The 18,703-nt window shown below is 37.2% G+C and overlaps 1 pseudogene; it reads left to right on the top strand.

Annotated features, from left to right (window-relative positions):
• The first annotated feature begins 17,549 nt into the window (after positions 1 to 17,549).
• LOC110222653 (casein kinase I pseudogene) lies at positions 17,550 to 18,508 on the top strand (annotated as a pseudogene).
• The last annotated feature ends 195 nt before the right edge of the window (positions 18,509 to 18,703 follow it).

Below are 18,703 nucleotides of genomic sequence, written 5' to 3'. Positions count from 1 at the left end.
TGTCTAACACTGGCATTTAGTAGGAACTTAATAAATGTTTGTTCAATCTAGTTGAAGTTATGTTCATAATAAAAAAGAAATCTTGAAGATGATGAACATTTTTTGAAACATGTAATTCCTTATATTAAACAGGAAGCGCATTTTAGCTTTTATGTTTCCTATAGAACCCCATAGCATCCTCTAGAATGATGTTTTAAACATATTAGCACATGTGACATTCTGTGTGTCATTGGAGGTGGTTGGCCACTTGGAGCAAGCCCTGAAATGGAAGGGAGGGCTGAAGATGACCTGACTTGCCTGTATAGTCAGAGTCAACACGCGTTTATTGAGAGCCTATTAAATGTCAGGCACTTTGCTAAGTGCTAGAGATGGAAAGATAGGTAAAAGCCCGACAGCGCCCTCAAGGAGCTCACAATTTAACAGAGGAGATGACATGTGCACAACCATGTGTGTAAAAGATATATCAAGGATGGATAGGAAATGATTAACAGAGAAAACACTAGAAATTAATAGGGATAAGAACAGGCTTCCTGTAGAAGAGGTGATTATAAGTAGGACTTGAAGGAAGTCAGGAAGGTGAAGCCAGAAGGCAGAGATGAAGAGAGAGACCATTCCAGTCATGAAGCACAGCAAGGAAAAAATGCCTGCAGCCGAGTAATAGCGTATCTTGTTCTAAGAACAGCAAAGAGGCCAGCGTCATTGGATCGAAGAGTGTTTGGGGTGGTGGTGGGGGTGTATGACTTATATACAGACTAATAGGAGGTGGGATTTGTGAAGGGTTTTTAATGTCAAACAGAGGATTTTGTTTGTAATCCTCCAGCTTCTAGGGAGAAGGGATCAATCATAATTTTTAGAGCATTTGGCTTGAAAAGATGAATATTCTTGAATGGTGGTTCTGCTGAGCTTATCTCCAACCCTTCCTTCCTTCCTTCCTTCCTTCCTTCCTTCCTTCCTTCCTTCCTTCCTTCCTTCCTTCCTTCCTTCCTTCCTTCCTTCCTTCCTTCTTCCCTTCTTCCTTCTTCCTTCCTTCCTTCCTTCCTTCCTTCCTTCCTTCCTTCCTTCCTTCCTTCCTTCCTTCCTTCCTTCCTTCCTTCCTTCCTTCTTTCCTTTCTTCTTTTCTTGTTTCTCCACTTCTTTCCTTTCCTCCTCTCCCTTCCCCCTTCTTCTTCACTCTCCTTCTTCTTCCCTCCCCCTTCCTTTCTCCCTCCCTCTCTTTCTCCCTCCCCTCCTTCCTCCTTTCTTTCCCTCTTAACTTCTTTCCTTTCCTTTCTCCCCTTCTTCCTTCCTTCCTTCATTCCTTTCTCCTTTCCTTCCACCTCTCACCATGTAATATTCTACTTGCTGTGTTCTTCAAAATGACATTTTTTAAAGATAAAAGAATATTTGTTCTTATGTTTTCCCAAGTAAAATCTCTTTAAGTAATTTACAAAATTTGGTGTACATATTGTGAGATCTGAAAGAAAAAAGAAGGAAGGAAGGAAGGAAGGAAAGTAAGAAGAGAGAAAGAGAGAAAGAAAGAAAGAAAGAAAGAAAGAAAGAAAGAAAGAAAGAAAGAAAGAAAGAAAGAAAGAAAGAAAGAAAGAAGAAAGAATGAAAGAAAGAAAGATAGGCCATTTCCACCACCTCAGAAAAGCAGCGATCAAATGACCAAGGGAATTTGCCAACAAATTACTAGGCCAATCAATGTCTCTGTTTACTTCCTTTTCTGTCATGCTCTGCAGTTGAAAAGAATAAGATGATTGTTTTGCCAATTCCAGCAGTAGGTTGCTAATGTCACAGAAGCAGATAATTTTTCATTGAAAAGAAGATTTAGATACTTTTTTTTCTTTAAACAAAAGCTACATAGAGTGGAGGGTGTGGATGCAAATTCATGAAGCCAGGACCTGTCATACAGGATAAATCTAATAGAAAATGTTCTCACTAAAAGCAAGGAGCAGAGAACTTCTCAGTTTTGATTGGTTAAACAAAACAAAACATGATCTAAGATCAATATGTGGCAGAACACACTTGGGGTCCCTTCCAGAGGGACTGAGGTTGATGGTTCACTTGAGTTTGGGGGTATGGAGCTATAGTTGGTTAATTTTGACCTGGGATCTGTACTAAGTCTGGCACAAGTATGATGAGCCACGGGAGCTGGCGGCCAATGGGCTACTTATGGAGAGTGAACCAACCTGGCTTGGAAAAGTGAATATTTGGTAACATTTAGGAATGTGGTCAAACCTGTGTGTCAACCCTGCATTTCCAATATGTAAGAAAGAGGGAGATCCATTCTCCCCCTGCCCCCCAAAAAAGTAAAATAAACAAACAACAAATAAATAATTAAAAATATATATACACAATCAATTTAGATGGTGAGCATGGGGAAGATAGTATAACATGAATAAATTAATAAATCCAGAGTCTTAAGTAGTAAGTCTAAGATAACATACATTTAAGCTACAATGATCTCAATTACCATTTGTTTTTAACAAGTGATATCACAGAGATCCAAAAAGATGAAATAACTTACCTTAGGAAGGAGTAGGAGAACTGGTATTTGAATTGGAGTTCTCTACCTCCTAATCCCATTTTCCTGCTTATATACTGCTTATATACTGCATATACTAGGGGATATTTGGAAGGGGACTCAAGAAAGGATCAGAGGACTCATACTGTGCTCTTAGAGTCTAAGTTTTACTATTATTATTTATTATTTATTATTTATAAAGCTGACATTTATTTAATACAGAATATGATTATTGTTATTTGAAAATACCAATTTAACTGAGGGAGGAGACTATCTCTGACTGGTAGGTTAAAGAGAGGTTTCCTAGAAATAGAAAACTTTGAGCTAGTCTTACAAGAACAAGTATAATTTATTAAGGTGATATGCAAGTTTATGAGAAGGGCATTGACCTAGAATTAATAGAATAAGGAAAGACACAGAAGCAAGGAGTGTATAGAATTGATAAATAGTCACACCTGATCAGAGGGAAGCTTGTATGGTGAAAAATAAGGAACACAAAGCTAAAAAGTAAGACTGGGACCAGATCAGGCTCAGCTTCAATAGTTGCCTGACAACTTTGAGCTTTATTTTTCTGAAAGTGAATAATCATTGAAGACCTTTCATGTCAGACTTTTACATTTCTGTTTTATTTGGTGGATAATAAAGAATCATTGAAGGTTTGGGCAGGTGATGAAATCAGAATACCTTATAAATTAATAGCACTAGTGCTTAAAATGAATTGGAAGGGGAAAGAACAGAGTAGGAGAACAGACTGTCATTCCAGTAGTCCAGCTGGAAATCACTGGGGACTTGAAAAAAGATATTAACAGTGGGAATAGTACAGGAAGAAGTATTCACACAAGCTATTTCAAAGATGAAATGATTTGGTCGGTAAGTGGATGGGAAGAGAGATAAGACTGAATAAAGCATATAGATAGTTTGATAGAGAAAGGGCAAGCCTGAGAGTGAAGAAAACAAGTTAAAAGGCTGCCTCAGAATGTTAGCTGTTGTGTGACCCTGTCAGCCCACTTAATCTCTCAGTTTCTTCATTTATAAAATGGAGTTGCTAACAGCACATACCTTCCAAGGATCAGATGAGTCAGTCAATGAAATAATAAACCTTTATTAAGCACTTACTATGTACTAGTGCTAAATCTTAGAAATACAAAAAGAGGCAATAAAAATCCCTTGCTCTCAAGGAGGTCACAATCTAATTAATGAGGAAAAACAACAACAACATGAAACCGAACATATCCAAAGCAATCTATAACCAGAACACATAATAAATAATTGCCTGAAGAAAGGGACTAGGATAAAGAGGGGGTGGGGAAGGTTTCTTGTAGAAGGTTAAGATTTCAGTTGGATCTTAAAGAGAGTCAGGGATATCAACAGGCAAAGTGGTAGGGAGAGTGTGTATCAGACATGAGATTTAGAGAAAATGCCAGGAGCCAAGAGATGGAATATCTTATCTATGGTAGACTCAAGAGACCAGTGTGACTAGTTCGAAGAGAGTATGTTGAGGAATGAGGTGTAAAAAAGACTAGAAAGGTAGAATGGGACTGGATTAGGAAGGGCTTTTAATTCTAAATGAATACTTTTATATTTGATTGTGGAGGCAATAGGAAGCCACTGTAATTTATTGATTGAGGGCTGTGTGCGTGATATGATTGGACCTGAGCTTTAAGAAAATCACTTTAGCAGTTGAATGGAGGATGGAGTGGAGGGGAGAGATATTAGAGGCTGGTTAAATCACTCTTACAATAGTCCAGGCATAAGGTGGTGAGATTCTTCACTAGAGTAGCACCAATGTCAATAGAGAAAAGGGAGTGTATTCAAGAGATGTTGTGAAGGTAAAATCAACAGGCCTTGGGATTAGATTGAATATGAAGGTTAAGAGAGAGTGAGGAGTCCAAGACAACTAGATTATGCACCTGAGGGACTGGGATTATGGTGTTGCCCAACAAAGTAACAGAGAAGGTATCAGTGGGGAGAGTTTGGGGAAAAGTTAATGAGTTCTGTTTTGAGCCTATTGAATTTAAGATGTTTACTGGACAGTCAGTTTGAAATGAAGATGTAAGATTTCATGTCAGTAGAGAGTTTGGGGGAATGATAGATTTAAAAATCATCACATAGAGATGTAACCAAATCTATTGAAGGTGATGAGATTACCAAGTGAAATAGTATAAAGTGAGAAGAGGGCTCAGGATAGAATCTTGAGGGAAACCTACAGTTAAAGGAAATGATATGGAAGAGAATCCATCAAAGGAGACAGAGGAGTGGTCATATATGTAGGATAAGAATCAGGAAAGAGACATGTCCTGAAAACCTAGAAAGAAGAAAGTATCCAGGAAGAAAGAGTAACCAGCACCATCCAAGGCTGCAAAGAGGTCAAGGAAAATGAAGACAGAGAAAAAAGACATTGGATTTGGTAACTAAGACATCTTTAGTAGGTTATATATTTTAAGGACTTTGTAAACTTCAAGAATTATATAAATTACCACTACTACTACTACTAAAACTACTACTCCTACTCCTACTCCTACTTCTGCTCCTACTACATCTAGGAGGCTAGCAATATCATTAAAAAAACTGTAAAGGAAGAAATAAGTACTGATTTTGGAGAAGAAGCGAGACAGTGATAGATATTTGGTTCTGTTGCATTTCAAGCACAGATATATTCCCCATAGGAATATGTCCAGTCAGAAGTTGGCAAACAAGACATACTAGCAGAGAAAAAGACTCAACTTCAATTTTGAGATCATCTATAAAAATAGATAGTTTGGATTATAGATATTATCAATAGTAGACAAGAATGTGGGAACAGAAAAGAAGGATTTTAAGGCAAGTGACTTGGATAATTCTTGCCTACATAGAAAAGGAGAAGTGAAGCAAATTCAAAAAAAGAACCAGAAGGAATGATCAGAAATGTAGGTTGCTGTTGCTTTTTCTTAATTCTCAAAGAGGACCATGACACCAGGGAGGTGATGCCATGACATGGAAACCAGGGAGGTGATGCCATGACATGGAAATGAATTGGATTTAAGTGAGAGAGGACTGTGCAAAGTCAGCAGGCTCACTTTCTCCTCCAGAGCCAGCTGGGTCCAGTGGAAATGTAAGAAGATAGTAAGGAAAACAGCATCATCAAAATTAAAAGAAATGAAAGTTCCAAGGAAGAAAACTGGCAGCAAGATGCCAAAGATGCCAAATACAGAAACCCTTGTTGATAAAGGAATAAATAGCTTGAACCAATGATTCCAGAAAATAATGCTGGGTTAAAGTAAGATATTAAAGTATTCATACCCTTTGACACAGAGTTCCCCCTGAGGACTATGTGCCTCAAAGACATCAAAAACATCATTCTTCTATGTGTACTAAAGTTTTTCAAAGCAACAATTTTAAGGAAGACAGAAAATAGTTGGAAACAAGGGGAGAGGACATAAAATGGGCAATGACTAAATAAATTCTAGTACATTCATGCATATAATGTGCCATAAGAAGTGATAGGGTCCTGGGGTATAATGGAGAAAGAACTGAGCTTAAAGCCACCAAGTCCTGCCTATGACCTTTACTTTCCATGTGACCCTGGATGGGTTACCTCCTCTAAATCTGTGAGTTGCAGGGAAGGTGGCAATCCGCATTGGTAAAGGGACTTTCTTCACCCAAGAGATCACTCTGCCCTATAGTGAAACCTTAGTCCCATTCCCGAGCCTTCCCTTATCTTCTATTCTCCTTAAAAAATGACGAATATCAAAGAAACATGAATGGACTTGAATGAACTAATGCAGATTTAATTAAGCAGAGCTAAAGGAATAATATATACAATGGTTGCAATAATATAAATTAAAACAATACTAAAATGAAGCAGATCAATGTATAATTATATCAACCAATCTTGGCCCTAAATCAGAAATGCCCCTCCCTCTATTCCTTCAAGAGGTGAGGGAATATAGGTAGGAAATGCTATATACATCATCAACCTTGACCACTATGTTAGTTAGTTTCTCTAGTTAGAGGCTAATGATTTAATTAGCTACATGTGGTTAGAATATTAGCAGAGGGGCCATATAAAGGTCCTCAAGTCCAGCATCCTTTTCCTGCTATTTTATGGAATTCATGGCTTTTTATGTTGAATGAAATGTTATTAGTATAATTGCAAGAGCTCAGAGCCTAAGAGTCAAACAAAAATCTGCCTCTTTTGTGTGTCTCTTCAGGTTTGAGACAAGATTGGGATATGGAGAATGATTATGTAAAAGAAGCAAGTGGAGTATAAAACAGTTTTTATCGACACAGAAGAGCAAACTATCAAGAATACAGACCTTTTTATTTTTTGTGGGGGTGGGTAGGAAGCAGGTCTGCTCTTAGACCCTGAAGAAGTGAATATAATATCTGTTGCTCGTCCTTCATTTTTGAAGAGGACCAACGTTATCACAGGATGATGTCTTGACCCATGCACGAATTGAATTTAAATGAGGCAGAGTTGCACAGTATCTTCAACCCACTTGCTCTTCCAGAGTCATCAAAAGCCAGTGGTAAGACACAAGTCAGGAATACTGGCACTGGTCTGGGATGCAGTGTATGACCTTGGCATTTTCAATGTCTGACTAAGCTCTAAGCACTCCACAGTGCCTGCCTCAGCCACCTTCGTGGCCATTTGAACAAATCGTAAGCCCCCTAACTCACTGACAGGTTGTGGCCCCAGGTTTAACCTGTGTGCCAAGATATCACATTTTGGCCACTTTGTGTGATATAGCTTTTTGGAGACGAAAGTAAGGGTTAGGGAATAGGTGCACACCAAAGATGGGTCAGCAGCCCTGAAAAGGTCTCTGCAGATTCTCACACCAGAGGGTCTTCCTCAAATATGCAATATTATTATAGCCTCATTCTGAATCCTCTGTTCCTAGATTTCAATGTTGAGCTTTTCCTTTGCTGCAGAAGATCGGTTTCTCCTTTTGTTTGTATGGTGAGGAGGTATAGCGGATAGTGTGCTTGACCTGGAGTCAGGAAAACATGAATTGAATCGAGCCTCAGATACTTACTAGCTGTGTGACACTGATCAAGTCATTTAGTCTCTTTGAAACTCAGTTTGTTCACCTGTAACATGGGAATAATAACAGTACTTTCTTCCCAGGGTTGTGAAGATAATATGAGACGATTTTTGTAAACAGAAAACCACAAAATAGGAACTTAATAAAGGCTAGTTTTCTTCCTTGTGACCTTGTTCCTACGCAACCAAAAAGTTCTTATTTAGTATTGCATTTTCCCCCAGTTGTATGTAAAAACAAATTGTAACATTTATTTTTTTAAACTTTGATTTACAAATTTTCTCCCTTACTCCCTGGGCAACCCCACATTAAGAAGGCAAGCAATTCTATATAGGTTATACATATATAGTCATGCTGTGAAAGAAAATAGACGCAAACAAAAAAACTTAAGAAAAAGAAAGCTTTTTTAAAAAAAGTATTTTTCAATTTGTATTCAGAAACTATCAGTTCTTTCTCTGGAAATGGATAGCATTTTTCATTATAAGTCCTTCAGAGTTGTCTTGGATCGTAGCATTGCTGATAACAGCTAAGTCATTCACAGCTTATCATCTTACAATATTGCTGTTACTTTGTGCACAGTACATTGCATTTTGCATCAGCTCATGTAAGTCTTCCCAGATTTTTTTTCTGACAGCATTCTGTTTATCATTTCTTAAAGTACAATTGTATTCCATCACAACCACATACTAAAATTTTTTGGCCATTCCCCAGTTGATAGGCATCCCCTCAATTTTAATTCTTTGCCCCCAGAAAAGAGTTACTATAATTATTTTTGTACATATAGGTCATTTTCCTTTTTTCTTTCATCTCTTTTGGGATACAGACTTAGCGGTGGTATTGTTAGGTCAAAGGACATGCATGGTTTTATAGTCCTTTGGGCATAGTTCCAAATTGCTCTACAGAATGGTTGAATCAGTTCACAACTCCACCAACAATGCATCAATGTTTCATTTTTCCCACATCTCCTCAAACATTTGGAAAAATACCTCTTCTGTCTTATTAGCCTGTCTAATTGTTTGATTTGCATTTCTCTAATCAATAGTGAGTTAGAGTGTTTTTGCATATGGCTATAGATAGCTTTGATTATGTCATCTGAAAGCTAATAATGTCTTTTAATCATTTATTTATTAGGGAATGACTCTCATTTTTAATAAATTTAACTCGGTTCTCTATATGTTTGAGAAATGAGGCCTTCATCCATGAAACGTGCTTCTAAATTTTGTTCACAGTTATTACTGCTAACTGTATCTCCCTCCATCCTATCCACCACCATTTATTTTATTACCTCTTCCCTTTCACCTTGTCCCTCCTCAAAAGTGTTTTGCTTCTGACTACCCCCTTTCCCAATCTGCCCTCCCTTTTATCCCCCCACCTTCACATATCCCCTTCATTCCCTACTTTATTGTTGAGTAAGATAGATTTCCGTACCCCATTGAGAATGTATGCTGTTCCCTCTTTGAGCCAATTCTGATGAGTGTAAGGTTCATTCACTCTTCCTCATCTCCCCTGTCTTCCCTTCCACTATAAAATCTTTTTGTGCTTCTTTCACGTGAGATAATTTATCCCATTCTACCTCTGCCTTTTCCTTTCTCACAGTACATTCTTCTCTCACTTCTAATTTTTAAAAATTTTTTAAATTTTCATATTCAGCTTATACCTCCGCTCTCTGTCTATATATACTCCTTCTAACTGCCCTAAGAATAAGAAAGTTCTAATGAGTTAGAAAGATCATCTTCCCCTGTGGGAATACACACAGCTTAACCTTATTAAGTCCCTTATGATTTCTCTTTCCTGTTTACCTTTATGCTTCTCCTGAGTCTTGTATTTGAAAGTCAGATTTGCCTTTCAGCTTTGGTCTTTTCATCAAGAATGCTTGAAATTCTTCTATCTCATAGGATTTCCATTTTTCCCCCTGAAGAATCATTTTTACTTTTTTTTTTCTTTTTCACAGGACGTGGTATGTCTACCATTACTTCTGCACTGAAACGTCTTCTGTTCCCCTGTCTGGGGGCTGAGAGCACTAGGAACGGCAGTTGCCACTGCTGATGCAGTCACTCCCAAGGCCTGCTCCGGGTTTGCTGAGAGGGCTGGGCTGGCCTGCACTCCTCTCTTGCCAATCTTCCGAGTTCTCTTGGGCTGGAAATTCTTTCAGTCCATCTTTTTGTGGGTTTTGCTGCTTTAGAAATTGTTTAGAGTCATTTTTAAAGGTATTTGGATGGCTTTGGGGGAGAGTTCAGGTGAGTCCCTGCCTTTATCATGTTGGCTCCACCTACATGCAACCAATAATTTCAAGTTTGACATAATAACTTCTGGGCACGGCAAGGCCTCTGTCACCCCACTTGGGCTGCTACTCCTGTGTTGAATTCTTGTAGGTGTCATGAATAAAATTTCAAGAGACAAAGTTTCTGGGTATCAAAAATCAATGTATTAATTAGGCCAGGCAATAATCAATAAATTGATGGTCATTGATCTCTCTCCATAACCAAAGATGAAAAGGGAGTCTCTGAGCCTGACAGGATCCCCTCATCACACCCCCAACCCCCTCCAAGGGAATAGCAATGTTGATTGGTGGATATTTAATGAGGGGGTGAGCTAAAAATTCTCTGTTCTGTGTAACCTAAACACCGAGGAATGGAGGTCAGCTGAGGAAGGAGGCTTGGGCATGAACTTTTGTAGCCTCCAGCAATTTGGGCAAGCAAAACCTTTCTGAATGAGGACCTTTCTGGCTTTATTTCTCCTTCCTGAGCCAGGCCATCCCAAACTCTAGGGAAGGGACCAAATACACAGAAATTTTTCTAGGTGGTCTCAGTTTGGCTTCTGTTTAGAGATTTAAAAAAAAAAAAGTCAGGTCCCCATTTAGATGGGGCCCAGCCCAAACTAGTTCACAAGAGATACCTTGGGAAGTAGGAGTGATCACATTATTCAGTCATGCCCTTAAGAGACTGACTGGCCTTCACAGGAGTGAAGTCTTGATAAAACTAAGAGGAAAGAAGGATAGATCACAAATTTATAATTGTTCACTAATATGATATTATACTACTAATTTTCTTTCATACCCTGGACTAACTCCCTCCTACTAACTCTCAGACTTTCTCTTAAAACCTGTATATGTCTTTTTAAAACAAATTTAGGGTTTATTCCCCTCTTAATAAGTTATCAAAAGATAAGAACAGGCAATTTTCAGAAGAAGAAATCAAAGCTTGAAGATATCAATAGTTATATAAAAATACTCTGAATCCTTAATTACTAGAGAAATACAAATTAAAATAACTCTGAGGTACCACCTCATACACATCAGACTGGCTAACATGACACTAAAGGAAAATGATAAATGAGAATACAGGACATATGGAAAATAGGAATACTGATCTACTCTTGGTGGAGTTGTGAACTGGTTCAACTATTGTGGAGAATATAGCCCAAAGAGCTATAAAAATATGCATACCTACTAGATCTGCATGTTAAAGAGATCAAGGAAAAAAGGGGGGGAAGGACCTTTATGTACAAAACAAAATTATTTATAACTGCTCTTTTTGTGGTGGCAAAGAATTGGAAATTGGGGGAATGTCCATCAACTACAGAGTGCATAAAGAAGTCATAGTTTGTGATTGTGATGGAATGCTCTTATGTAGTAAGATATAATGAAAGGAGGGTGTCAGGAAAAAAAAATAAAACCTGGGCAGATTTATATGAACTAACAAAAAGTGAAGTGAGCAGAACCAGGAGAACATAGTATGTAGGGGCAACAATATTGTTGTGATGTATAACTGTGAAAGAGTTAGTTACTCTGATCAACACAGTATTCCACTATAGTTCCAAAGGACTAGTGATGAAAAATAATCAACCTCCAGAGAGACAACTGATGAACTTTGAGTAAAAATTGAAGCATATTGGCTTTCACATTATTTTCTTGCTTTTTCTTTTCTTTTGCAATGTGCCTAATGTGGGAATCTATTTTGCATGACTTCATAGGCATAAGTTTTGTATTTCTTACCTTCTCAGTGGGTGGGGGAAGGGTGGAGGGAGGAAAAAGATTTGAAACTGAAAATAAGTATTTAAAAAGTGCTTTAAAACAAATGAGGGGGGATGGCAGCTAGGTGGTACAGTGGATAGAGCACCAGCCCTGGAGTCAAGAGGACCTGAGTTCAAATGTGGCCTCAGGTAGGTAACACTCACCCACTGTGTGATGGGCAAGTCACTTAACCCCAATTGTCTCACCAAAAAAACCTGGCTTTTTGGGATGTGGTTTGATACAGGGAATTTCCTGAATTAGACACTTTCTAACATAGCTTATTCGATCCAGTGACACAGGCTTCTCTAGCTTTTTCACAAACAAGCCACTACTTATCTCAACTCCATGCATCTTCTCTGACTATCTCTATGCCTAGAATATCATTCCTCCTTAATTCTGCTTACTGACTTCATTGGATTTCTTTGAGTCTCCACTGAAATCTCATCTTTTGCAGGATGCTATTCTAAACCTTCTCAATTTCTACTATTAGTTATCTCCTATTTATTCTATATATAGCTTCTTTTGTATTTTTTGTTTGCATGTCCCACCCCCACCCCCCCACTGGATTATAAGATACTTGAGAACAGGGATTGTTCTCTCTCTCTCTCTCTCTCTCTCTCTCTCTCTCTCTCTCTCTCTCTCTCTCTCTCTCTCGCTCACTCTCGCTCTCACTCTCACTCTTGCTCTCTCTTTCTCTCTCTCTCTCTGTATCCTCAGCATTTAGTCTGGTGCCTGACACATATTAGGCACTAAATAAATGTTTATTGATTGATTGCCTGTCCAAAAATTGCCAGCTAAGCCTGTTCCTGCTCCTTATCCCTAGAACAGACATGCTCAGAGATGAAAGAGGGGAAGTGAGGGAAATGATGCACATCTTGGCATTTTCCATATATTTAAGAAGTGAGTTCTCTGCCATTTGAGGCTTCCAAGAAAACTGTTCAATAGCCTGTAGATGAAATTGTAGAAGTGGTTAACTCACTAATGGGTTCTATTAAAAAAATTGCATTGTCTTCTCTTGTCAACTACATTTTCCTTATAATTCTTGAACTTCTCTTTTTAGATTCTACTTCCTAACCCCTTCTCATCTGCCTTATTCCCTTTAAAATCATCCTTCATTTTCTTTAATCCTACTCCATTTTTGAATTGCATGTAGAATATGGACCTGAGTCAGAAGTGTGCTCTCTCTTTTACATCTTTTTCAGATACTTTCAAAGATCTCTTCCTTTCCTTCAAACTATGACCCATTTCACTCACTCAAATGACATCAAGTCACATTTCCAATTTCTTCCTCTTATCTTGGCTATATCAGTTAATGAAAATTAAGCCCTTCCTCTGTATCAAGCACTGTGATGAGACTTGGAAATGCAAATAAATAAACAAACAAATAATAAATAAGCAAATGAATAAACAAAGAAGTACATGAATGAATAAGCAAACAAACAAATAAATAAATAAGTAAATATATAAATGAATGGATGAATAAATAAGTAGATAAATTACATTCCCAGCCCTCAGGAAGCTTACATTGTAATGACCTTGCCTTTCTCCCTTCTTTAGGCCTTCTCACACACAGAAGCCAAAATGTCAGATTCCCGAAGTGATTTATTAGAGTATGCAAATACTCTAATTCTTTTCTTTTTGTTTTTTGCTTTTTGGTAAGGCAATTGGGGTTAAGTGACTTTCCCAGGATCGCACAGCTAGTAAGTATTATGTGTCTGAGATTGGATTTGAACTCAGGTCCTCCTAACCCCAAGGCCAGGGCTCTATCCACTGCGCCACCTAGCTGCCCCAAATACTCTAATTCTTGAAGGGAGTTTGAGCAAGAATATGTACATTTTCCAAAAAGTGATGATAGATTAAGCTTATCAAATAACCATTCAAAAACCGATAAGCATTTTCTAAACATAAGTTCTGTGGCAGGCACTGAGAGAGCCTCTGGGAATAAAGAAAATATTAATATGTCTTGTATTCTCAATGAGAGACAGAGATAGAGATAGACACAGAGACAGAGATGGAGAAACAGAGACAGAGACAGAAACAAAGACAGAAGGAGACAGAGATAGAAACAGGGATTTTATTTATATATATTTGTGTTTGTATGCATATGTATATACATATATAAATATACACACATACATGTATGTACACAAACATGTATATATATGCAGAACAAATAAATCCAAAGGTTGTTTGGGAAAGGAAGGCATTGATCACTAGCTACTGGAGCAATCAGAAAATGCTCCATGGAGAAGATGGGGTGTGAGGTTAATCTTGAAGTAATTAAGGAAATTCTAATCAGCGAGGAAGATAAGAGAGAACATTCCAAGATTGAAATATGGCTTCAGGGAACATAAGACAAATCACACAATGTGGGACAGACTCTTCATTCATATGAATAGCACATTCTAATTTTATTTGGAATTTTGATCAATATAGCAAGCTGAAAAGAATGAATGCAAGCCTGACCATAAAATATGCTTCCATTTTTGAATGAGATAAGTTAAATATACAGAGTCTAATTCTTAGAAGGATTGGCTACTAGGTGGTAATATGTTTAGACTATGACAAATATTGAAACATCAGGATTAACCATCAGCATGATAATGAAATCCCAGGTACTTTAAAGCATGAAACAGTATAAGTTATAAATTGCCGGATAAATCATTGCTGAAAATTAAAACTGTAAAGATCGTATTCACTGTGAATAGAACAATTTTTAAAATTTAAATAATGTACATGTATACATAGGGAGAATATTATAATGTTGTATATTATATGTAGCTAAATATAGTATATATGTATGTATAATATATGTGTCATATGCAGTATATGTATGCATAATATATGTAGTATATATGTATATGTATGTATATGTGCATATATATTCTAATGAAGTACTTTATACTTGAATAAACAGTGAACTGGGAGATAAGATAACTGGGTTTTAATATATTCCTTACTCTAGTATGTAATGTTCTAAGGCACTTCTGGGCCCCAAATTCTATACCACACATGAACACCACAAAGACTGATACTCTTACCTTATCACTGCATGCAAAATTCTCTGTACCAGATCTCTTACTACCTAAATTTGATGGCATTTTCTCTGGCTCCATGGTCCTTGACCTCTTTAACACTGGTGCCACACTTCACCTCTTCTAGATACTTTCTCTTCTTTTGGCTTCTATGACTCTGTTTTCTCCTTGCTCTGCTCCTATACATCAGATTATATCTTCTCTGTTTCCTTTACTTGTTCCTCATCCATCTTTATAATCTATGAGTTGTTATAATCTATTCATGCACAACATCTTCATTAGGATAGGGTTTATTTTTTAATGATCTGTATCATACTGCTGAGTAATATATTTTCCTGTATTTTCCCCCTAACAACACAAAGTCTAACCCAGTTCTAACCTTGGGTGTAAGAATGCATGTTTGTGTGTACGTGTTTTGGAAAATATATTTTAATATAATTTAAAAAAATAATACATGTCTTGCTTTTCCACTTAAAAATATGTGGAAAATGGGTCTATCCATAGGCTTTGCCAGACTGCCATAGGGGTTCATTGAAAAAAAAAAAGTAAAAATCACTGGTCTATGTTCTACTACATTTTCTACATGCATTCTTTCGAATTTGAAATAAAAAAGAAATCCTGAGTACAGGCACAGGGTAATTGGTAGAATTAATACCAACATATTTAATATTTTTTATAAAAATATTTAACTCTATTACTTAAGCAGGGTCCTTCTAAGAATATTCAGGTGTTATGAGGGTTTCTTTTACCTCCTAGTCATTTCAGCTGCAACAAATTCATTGTGCTCCCAAGAAGAAAATTAGTTCTCTGTAAATCAATGTTTTGACCTTCATCTCACACATAGATTTGATAATTATTTATTTTCTAGTGACTTAGTTAATTATGTGTTTTAGTATTTAATGTAGTAAAATTGTTCAGATACTTGGGCAGAGTTTTCATTGCTGTTTTATTATGGAGATTTTCAAATTTATTGTTTTCTTAATATTTTGTTTTAATGATGCATAGACAGAGGATCAGAGCTAGATAGGACCTTAGAGGTCATCTGGTCCCAATATTCTCATTTTAGCTATATGGAAGCTGAGGCCAAAGAAGTAAATTTGTTTACCAAAGATTAGATAATATCAAAGCCAGACTTTGGAATTATGTTTTCTGATTCAAAATCCAACGATCTTTCCCTATACCATATTACTTCAGATGGGAGCTGCTGGAGTTAGAAGGATGAGAAGAAATCAATGGTCTCATATATCCAGTGAAGGACAAGTACATGCAAAAGATATGAACAAAATATTCAAAAGTGAAGAAATTCAAGTTATTAGGTAAATAATAAAATAATTAGAAGAGGAAATATAAATAAAAATCATTCTATGACTATACCCTTATACAACTCCCATCAAAGATATCAAAATTCAATAGTCAATGCTAAAGAAGTTGGAATAGGAATAGTAAACTAATATTCTTTTCTTTATTCTTTGGATTAGACAAAACTGTCTAAAACTCCATATGGAATTATTCTTTAAAAATGAATAAAATATCACATTCTTTCACCGAGTGATTTCCCTGCTAGTCATATGTTCCAAGGAGATCAAAGATAGAAAGGAATGTCCAATAAAAAACAATAAATTTATAACTTTACTTTTTGTGATAGAATGTTTTAATACCTATCAATTAGGTAATAACTGATAAATTATGGAATTATGGTAATCAAATTTAAAGGAAAGTCATTTGACAAATTTAAAGAAGCATGGGAAAATGTATATGAACTGATACAAAACAGTGAAGTAAATATGAGGAAAAATACATAAAATGTCTATAAAAATGCAATTGGAAGAAATAGGAAGCTTTGTGGTCAATTGAACAGAGAACAGTATTACAAATCAGGATGACCTGAGCTGAAATCCTGCTGCAGAAACTAGCTGTAGGACTCTGGGCAAGATACTTAACTATCCTGGACCTCAATTTTTTCATCTGGTAAATTAGAGGCTGAACTCAAAGCTTTCTTTTCCCTTTCAAATTTTATTCAATCTTAAACATATCTCTGTAGTTTTTATGGAGATTAACCATGTCCAAGACCTAATCTGCTTCTAAATATGAATTCTGTTGCTAACCCAGCCCCAGTCTCAACCTCATTAACAACAGAGGGAACAGCACTTCTTCTATATATGTCTCTGTCACTTTGACCCTGAGGAAGTCCAGAAGGTCACTCACCCTCCAAACTTTTAGGCCTTGACCTTGTGTCTCAGCATGACTTTTGAGAAGTGTGACAGGGACAATCTCAGTGGGCAAGTTAAAATAATCCCAGAAATACTGAATGCCCTCATTGGTAAGGTACCAGTAGACATGCCTTCATGCAAACTGCTCGTTAAAATAGTCATGAGACTTTAGAGACTCTGTGACCTTCATGACATGGCGTTTAGGCACATTCTTGTCTTCTAGCTAAGGGTGGTCTGGTATGTGGATATCTTTCTTGGCTACCATTACTGTCTCCTTAAAAAGGAGTTTGTGGGTGGCATTCTACCCAATGACTTCTAAAGTGCCACCCTACACTAAAGAATAATAAATGCCTTGAAGTTGTATACTTTTCATGACAAAACTTCTACCCAGAGAAGATCACATAAATTTCCATCTTCCTTTTTTAGGCTTTTCTAATGACCTTTTCCTTTCCTTCTCTTGCTATCTGTCCAATCACTCTCAGTCTCCTATATTTGTTCTTCATGTACACTAAGCTTGGCTGTCCTCAAGTCTTTTCTATATCTGTTTCTCCTTTACATTCTATGCTATTTTCATTTGCCAATTTCAATTAACTTGAAAGTCTTCAATTATCATCACTAAACAGATGATTCCCAAATGTATGTAATTAGTTCTATTTTCTTCATCAGCTTTATTCCTTAATCATCAATTGTCTTTTGGGCATATAAAATTAGATGACGAGTTCCTGTTAGGCCCTGGTCGGGGGGTGTAGGTTGGAGCCCCTGGAGATGCGCAGTGAAGGGGGCGCATGGCGGGGGGGGGCCAGCGAGGAGGCCCGCAGACGGGTGGAGGTCGGGGAGAGGAGTGGTAGAGACCTCCTGCCGTGCACCATGCTCATAGAAGATGTGGATGCACTCAAGTCGTGGCTGGCCAAGTTACTGGAGCCGATGTGGTATGGTCAAGAAAAATACTATAATGTTCTAGTCACGAATCTTCTTGGACCGAGTCTTGAAGACCTCTTCAATTTCTGTTCCCGCAGATTCACAATGAAAACAGTATTTAGGTTAGCTGACCAGATGATTAGTAGAATTGAATTTTTGCATACAATGAATTTTATACACAGAGACATTAAACCAGATAATTTCCTAATGGTTATTGGGCGTCACTGTAATAAGTTATTCCTTATTGACTTTGGTTTGGCCAAAAAGTACAGAGACAACAGAATAATTCAATATATACCATACAGAGAAGATAAAAATCTCACTGGCACTGCCTGTTATGCCAGCATCAATGAACATCTTGGCATTGAGTAGAGTTGTAATGATGATATTGAGTCTCTAGGATATGTGTTGATGTATTTTAATAGGACCAGCTTGCCCTGGCAAGGATTAAAGGCTGCAATGAAGAAACAAAAGTATGAAAAGATCAGTGAAAATAAAATGTCCACTCCTGTTGAAGTTTTATGTAAGGGGTTTCCAGCAGAATTTGCCATGTATCTAAACTATTGTCATGGACTACACTTTGAAGAAGTACCAGATTATATGTATCTGAGGCAACTATTTCGTATTCTTTTCAGGATGCTGAACCACCAGTATGACTACACTTTTGATTGGACAATGTTAAAGCAGAAAGCAGCCCAGCAGGCAGCCTCTGCCAGTGGGCAGGGTCAGCAGGCCCAAACCCCCATAGGCAAGCAAGCTGACAAATCCAAGAGTAACATGAAAGGTTTCTAAATATGAAGAGGAGCAGATGATCAGAGCAGGACTTGTTACTCCCAAAATCTAGAAATTTTAGTTCTTTTGTGGGCAACCATTTACTTGGTGTAAAGAACTTAATTTCAGTATAAACTGGCTCGGTCAGCATTGGTGATGCTGCATCCTGAGTTGTAGCCACTGTAATTGTGAATATTAGCTGATATAGTGAAGCATGGTGTCCAGTTTTC

The sequence above is a fragment of the Phascolarctos cinereus genome, unplaced genomic scaffold (genome assembly GCF_003287225.1).
Source record: "Phascolarctos cinereus isolate Bilbo 61053 unplaced genomic scaffold, phaCin_HiC Scaffold_2;HRSCAF=192, whole genome shotgun sequence".
Taxonomy (NCBI): domain Eukaryota; kingdom Metazoa; phylum Chordata; class Mammalia; order Diprotodontia; family Phascolarctidae; genus Phascolarctos; species Phascolarctos cinereus.
Note: the sequence above shows the minus strand (reverse complement) of the source record. Positions and strands in the feature narration are given on the sequence as shown.